Raw genomic sequence first — 7,500 nt, 5'->3', positions numbered from 1 at the left:
AACTCTATTGATTTATCGGAATCCTGAGGCAAACTATTGAGTTATGAGGCCAAAAAATTGATTGGATTTGGTGAAGCACCTGTCAAGCCGGGGGCAGCTTGTTTGTAAAATTCTCTTAATTGCTCATTAGCATTGACCACTCGGAACATCAAGTATATGGGTAGAAAAGACAGACCGCATTAACACTATGAGGACCCTGACTCGCATGAGTGCAAACTATTAATAACATTATTTATATGAAAAGATAATCGTAAGAAGAAGAAGAGGAAGAAGAAGAAGAAGAAGAAGAAGAAGAAGAAGAAGAAGAAGAAGAAGAAGAAGAAGAAGAAGAAGAAGAAGGATAAGTAAAAGAAGAATAGATATAAAATATAACTTGTATCATCTGTACTCAATGGTGGTTGGAACGATACAAGTTATACTGCAATTTATTTTATTTGCTTGCCACGTTCATTTGCTTATTGTTGTGCTCATGAAGGGTTTCTACCCGAAACGTCCATTGTCTGTATTGTTCCCATCCGAAGCCTTTCCGTCATCACTCTTTCGCATCTAGTATTAAGTGAAGAGATCGATTGGTGGATAGTCATCATTTTCAAAGCAGTGGCGTTTTGCTATGAGGGCAAACTATACCGTGAGACAACACTGAAGTATAGATACTGACAAAACACCTTTCCACATGTATCGCTTCAAAACGATATTACGTTATTCAATGCCAAAATGTGATTTTAATGTTTAAATGTCCAGAAACTTGACATTATAGTCTTTGTGTGGCTGGATGGGTCAGTGGCTAGTGCGAAGTCTCGCTGATATCTTTCTCTCTTTCAGCCAGGCGAAGGGTGCCTTGTCATTGGATCTCAAGTTTGGCTCTGGCAGCGCGATATTCCGATTCTCTGTTTTTACCTGGCACTTCTCCATGCCTTATCTTTCTAATCATTTTAGTTTTGGCCACTTTAAGAAACTATGGGCATTCTCTTCAGGATAACATATTAACCCAAGTCTCACAGTTGAACCAGAACTCCACCCCGGCATGATACCGTTTTGAGACGGTCGGTCACATATTAGCCATATAACGTTTACTCCCTACAGATAGATTGAAAATGACCACTAACCTCTCATAATTCCTTAGACTTGAGACTTCATTGCTGTCAGATATATGTGACCAACCTCTTAAAATCCGTGTTCTTGTTATTTACACGTTGCCAAAGGGTGAATTTTAAGTTAAAATGATCAGAAATAGGAACTTTTAGATTTGAGCAATTAGCGAAACGTTATTCCTTCTTTCCATAAAAAATCCTATTAGTGGTATGCGTTTATTTAAAATGTTCACTACATCGCCAGCCGGCTATAACGCATCAACGCACAAAACTTGAAACCTTGAAAATTTATAGTCTGATTGATATAATTTAGTGAGAGGTAATCACCAAAATGGCTGTCTAAAAACAAAACATAAAGAGCTGTGTGACGTCAATTTCGTTTCTTCTATAAACTTAACCCGTCTCATAGATTGACTGTAAATGTCATTTTAAAGATTTAAACCCCCAAACATAATACCGATTTCAGCCGATGAGTCGCATATATTATGTTCAAATATAATTATGGGGCTTAGGTTAATATTAAATATATGTTTATTTAAATTACGCCCTTTCGCACGGCACCATTGAATGCCGTTGCCTAGGCATTCCACGAAGGAATAAAGATAATCCACCGAACAAACGTCTGATGATTTCATGAAGCAATAAAGATAATCCATCGAACAAACGTCTGATGTCAACAGAAATAATCTTGTTGACCTAAGTATGTTTGTTTAAGAGAACTACTGAAAAGCCCGCAATTTTACGGGAAAGAGTAAATTTTGATATTACTTGAGGGTAAGAAAAGTGGGGAAAAGTGAACCTCGTAAAACCAAATTTGAATTTCTAAAACTAAAATGAGCTGAACACCACGGGTTAAGTGAGTGATAGAAAGATATCATTGGGCCGTCAGAACTCTGATGCAATCTTGAAATATTTTTATGCAATATTGATCTTACCAAATTGTCTAAATGCAAAGAGAAAAGAGTATCGATTTAAATGCAGTACAATTACATAAAAGATAAAATTGAATGCAATGTCAAATCACTGTTTAGCAGATAAAAATCTGTTGACATAGCTTTTCTTCTATTGGACAAATAAAATGAAATGAGTTCACAAGGAAATGTTACACAAACCTGACATTATGCCACTTTAGCTAAATTAATTATACATGCTTCTTTTGCAAGTAAAAGCCAATTTGCTAAATCGTCTAAACCGGTAAATGACCGACCATTATACCCTAGAAGATTTTATAAATAATGACCGATCATTATGACCAAGAAGATTTTATAAATAATGACCGATCATTATGACCAAGAAGATTTTATTAATAATGACCGATTATTATGCCCTAGAAGATTTTATAAATAATGACCGACTATTATGCCCTAGCAACTTTTCTTAAAGAATGTTTTTTGAAGTCAACGATTGATAAAACTACCCTTACTTTAGAAAAGGTTGGCCAGTGACTCGTATATCAATCTGTAAAAAATAGGCTTATAACTTTTAGATTTGCAGTAAGTCTGAGCTCGATGGCAAAATATTTTATTGGCTGTACTGAACAATTTTGGCCCCAAACCCTATTTAAAAAAAATAGATATATAACGTTTTCTCAATTGCGAACACCACAAATTTAAAATTTCTGATTTATTAAAACCATCAATTCATGTTTGTCATCTACTTTATCCAGACATAAAATTGGTTTAAGGGAGGGTTGGGGTCACACACACACACACACACACACACACACACACACACACACATATATATATATATATATATATATATATATATATATATATATATATATATATGTATATAAAAGACATGGTCTACTAGCCTCGGTATCAAACAATTTAAGTTTTGTATACATCTGAATTTCATCTCCACGTATTTGTTTATTAGTCCAAAATTTGACAGACAACGTTTCTTTTGGTTCATTTCCATTCATCTGTTGAGTAGTTAAGGGATGCTAAGGCTCAATGTCTCCAGGTGTTTGAATAGGGGAAGACATTGAATTAATTCCAGTTTGAAAAGTTGGTTGGAATCATCTGTGTACTTTGTGCATATTACGTAATGATTTAATTATTAGTTGTCAGCGTTTCAGTCTTCATCCAACACAAATAGTGACCTATTAATATCATGAACGACTTCTCAACATCTATTTGAGCCCTTAGATGTAAAATGAGGATTCAAAATCATCTGAGCTTTTATATCCTGCAATATCCGCTAAATGCGCTCATGTGCTTTACAGGGGGTATCAAGTTAACAGCAGCACTTGCGAGGCATGACGCTTTTATCACGATATTACGCTTTTTTGGACAGAGATAACGCTGTAAACGACTGGGTGCTCATTTTACACCTGATTACCAAATACTCAACTTTGCGCCACCCACAGCAGATCCCTACAGGAACAAGGCAGCAGCTTCTTATGGTTCTCACATTACTATGTTATGACGATCGACCCAATCAGCGAAGTCCGGTCCGCATTCGTGCACCGTCGCGAACCCGCCCGGTAGCATCGTCACAACACACCGCGCCGTTCAACTAGATGCTCTGTGGTTTCGGGTTCTTGCCCTCATCGGGTACATGTAGGACAGGTGGAAAGTCCCCACTGATGAAGCGCACTTGCCGTGAGGCAGCTCCTCGACCGAAGTCGATTCGCAGCCACCCAGTGTCTCCTCTTACTGGTATCGAAGCCTGGCAATTTCTCACCAAGCTTAGAGGAGTGTATGTCCCCTCCCCCACGAGGGATTGAATTCGTCCAAACCGACTTCCATCGCTTAAATACATCTCTGTCCGTAGTCAGGAAAGCTGCGTACAAGGGTTGCCGGGACTTATTTCGGCTCGAAAGTGGGTCGCCGTCCATAATGCGCTTCAGAGGGGTATCCCCATTCCCTCTCTCTCTGATCTTATTCAGCCAGCTCTCCGTAATCATCTCCCTCCGGACATCGGGGGGCTGGATTGCTGCCATTATCGGGCTCCATTCTCTAGGCGTTGTTGCTAGCGTTCCTGACACTATGTGCATTGACTTGCGAAGTTTAACATATACCTTTTCAAAGTTTCTGTTTCTACCCCACAATGGAGCGCAATACTCCGCGGTGGAATAGCATAGTGCCAGGGCGGGCGTTCTCAGGAGTGCTTGGTTAGCGCCCGAAGTCGATCCCGCCAGCTTTCTCAGAAGACTGTTGCTGTTTCTATATCTTCAGGGCAACTCCTTCGAGATGCACCCGATAGGTAAAGTTGCGGTCCAGCGTCACCCCTAAGTATTTTGGATGCGGCTCATATGGCAGTGGCTGGTCCCCGACGAGGACGTTCAGTTTGCGGGTGTGCCATGCACTGCATAGGTGGAATGCAGTGGTCACGGTTTTTGAAGTGTTCATCTTCAGGTACCACTTATTGAAGTAGGATTTGAGTCTGGTGACGTCCTCGCTAAGTACGCTCTCGAGACGGGTCCACACTTTACTTTGAGTAACGAGTGCCCAGTCGTCCGCGTATCCCAGCCTCAAGGAGGAAGTGCTCGGCATATCGCTAATGTAAACGTTAAACAACATTGGCGCTAGTACCGAACCCTGAGGGACCCCATTCTTCAATTTCCTTACTTTACTCGTAGCGTCTCCCAGCGCGACGTGGAATTGTCATTCCCCTAAGATTGAAGAGAACAACTTCAAGGTCTTTTTGCACCTTATGATCTTTGCAAGTTTGAGCATTAGCCCTTCTGTATCGTAAGCCGCTGATAGGTCTATAAATACAGCACCTCTTTGCTGTTTCCTCTCAAACCCTGCTTCCATATGATCTGTAAGGGCAATGACCTGTTCCGTGGTGCACCTCCCTTCCCTGAAGCCGGCCTGCTTGGGTGACAGGGCAGCGTCTAGGACCGACCCTCATCGGTTTAATAGAACTCGCTCCAACAATTTGTAAAGACAGCTCAGTAGAGATATGGGTCTGCAGCTGTCGGCCTCCTTCGCCGGTTTCCCGGGCTTCAGGATGGCAACTATATTTGCGTGCTTCCCCGCTTGTGGGAGCTTTCCTTTTGGAAGGTCGTCAGACATTGCCTCTGCCAGCCAGGCCCGTGCCAGGGGTACAGATGCGTCACCATATCGGGATATACGCCGTCTATCCCTGCTGCTTTGCCCGTTCTTTACGTCGCTAATGGTTAAGATTCTAGGCTAATGTCATACCACTAGACCACAAAAGCCGCGATTGTATCTGTTACTGTTTTATCCAATTTCTTGTTACAATGGAGGTCGTTTTAACTAGACGTGTAGTCTCCAAATCTTGATCTTTATTCAAACCAACCCCACAGTATTTGCTGCATTCACTATTCACAAACGCACACCCTCCTTCTCCCTCTGAATATCAATCAATCAATCGATTTATCCATATATCCATCCATCCATCAATCAATCTATCTATCTATCTATCTATCTATCTATCTATCTATCTATCTATCTATCTATCTATCTATCTATCTATGATTTATCGATCTATATATCCATCTATCTGTCTATCTATCTAGCAAGTTATCTATCTATCTATCTATCCATCTATGATCAATAATTCAGCTATCACTCTATCTTGTACTCTCTCTCTCCCTCTCTCTCTCTCTCTCTCTCTCTCTCTCTCTCTCTCTCTCTCTCTCGCGCGCGCGCGCAATCTATCTCTAAATGTCCTCTATTCCTCTCGATTTCCTTCTTAATACATACTCCCTCCTCCTCCTCATACCTCCTCCTCCTCCTCCTCCTCCTCCTCCTCCTCATCTTCTTCTTCTCCACTTCCTTCTCTTCCTCCTTCTCCTCCTCCTCCTCCTCCTCCTCCTCCTCCTTCTGCTTCTGCTTCGCCTCCTCTTTCCCTTCTTCCTAACCCTCCCCTCCATCTCTTCTTCTTCTTATTCTCCTCCTCCTCCTCCTCCTCCTCCTCCTCCTCCTCCTCCTCCTCCTCCTTCCTCTTCTTCTTCTTCTTCTTCTTCTTCTTCTTCTTCTTCTTCTTCTTCCTTCTCCTCCATTATCATTCTCCTCCACCCCGGCCTCTTTCCTTTTCGTTGCCATCTCATATGTCTTTTAACTCGACTATGTACTACCGTTTCCTTCGGTACTACCCCCATCTTTCTTCTCTGCGTCTTTTATCACTCCTTTCTTCTTCTTTCCCTCCACCTCTTTGTGCGGTGCAGTGGAATATCACGTGGCTTCTAACCTGGTTCGAGTTCTGCTGAGGTCGCTGAAGGCGGCGCAAAGTTAAAGCCTTTGGCAAAACCGGTAACTGCGTAGTCTCTGTGGGGGAAAATGTAACAGCGTCATGACTCGTTCTTACGCGTTAAGTTTTGCGGTTGCCTTGAGATATCTCGTAAATCGCTTTCAACACATTTAGTGATAATTGCGCTGTTTAAAAAAGCTCAAAACTCAGCTCCTTCTTCGACTCACCCTTCTCTTTTTACTCCTCCTCTTCTTCCTTTAACACTACCACCACCACCACCTTCTTTTCTTTCTCATAATCTCCTCACCCTTCTCTAACCACTCAAAAGTCCTACCTCTTATTTTCTTCTTAGAGCAAACGTTTTTATATTATTACCATACCCTGCACATCTCTCTCTCTCTCTCTCTCTCTCTCTCTCTCTCTCACTCTCTCTTTCTGTATGTTTGTGTGTGTGTGTGTGTGTGTGTGTGTGTTTGCGCGCGCTTGTCCTATGTATTCCTCCATGTCCCAAATTCGAAAATTGGATAAGATCAACACACTTCACTTCAGCATCACCAATCTATCCAATCTTTGTAAACATTTTATGGCTTTAGCTCACTCCATTTACTTTGGTTGAAATTATGAATCTATTTCAAGACTGATGCAGACGTAAAACATTCCTTCTCTTCTCAGATGAAAGCGATTAAAGATGATATGGAAACTTTCCAACTAACGTCACACACAAACGACCTTGTTCTTAAAAATACCCGTCGTTAAAATCGAGCAGTGTGAAGAAAACGAAATATTAGATTTAACCCTTTATCAGCAGGACCGAATCAATTGGATTCAGTAGTCTGACGTCACGCCGCCCGGCAACAGCTGCCATCTTGGTTCTAAACAAAGAAAATCATTACTTTTTATTCTTCAAGCTGGCTAGAACTTTTTATATGTCTTGTGACCAGAATGTGTAAAAGTCAAAACATGATCAAATGTATGTGTTTTTTTCCCTCTGGATACGCTTTTATGCTCGCCGGAGAAATATTTCAAAAGGGCGTCCGTCATTGTTCCGATAGTTTAGAGCCAGTGTTACTAAGTTACCATGCGTCATTAGGAAGGAAGTGACGTCACGACTGTTGAAGAGTATTCCCAGTTACAATTTATCCCATTATAAAAAATGGCTATAACTGCAGACAACAGCGATTCGATTTGGACTTCATTGGAGTCCGATTCTCATTGCTATATTACTGCGTCTTTGTGAAGA

This window comes from Berghia stephanieae, chromosome 2 (assembly GCF_034508935.2).
Source record: "Berghia stephanieae isolate SIO BIC M18660-M18661 chromosome 2, UCSD_Bste_1.3, whole genome shotgun sequence".
Classification (NCBI taxonomy): Eukaryota; Metazoa; Mollusca; class Gastropoda; order Nudibranchia; family Aeolidiidae; genus Berghia; species Berghia stephanieae.
The sequence above is the reverse complement of the archived record's forward strand: the minus strand, read 5'-3'. Positions refer to the sequence as shown.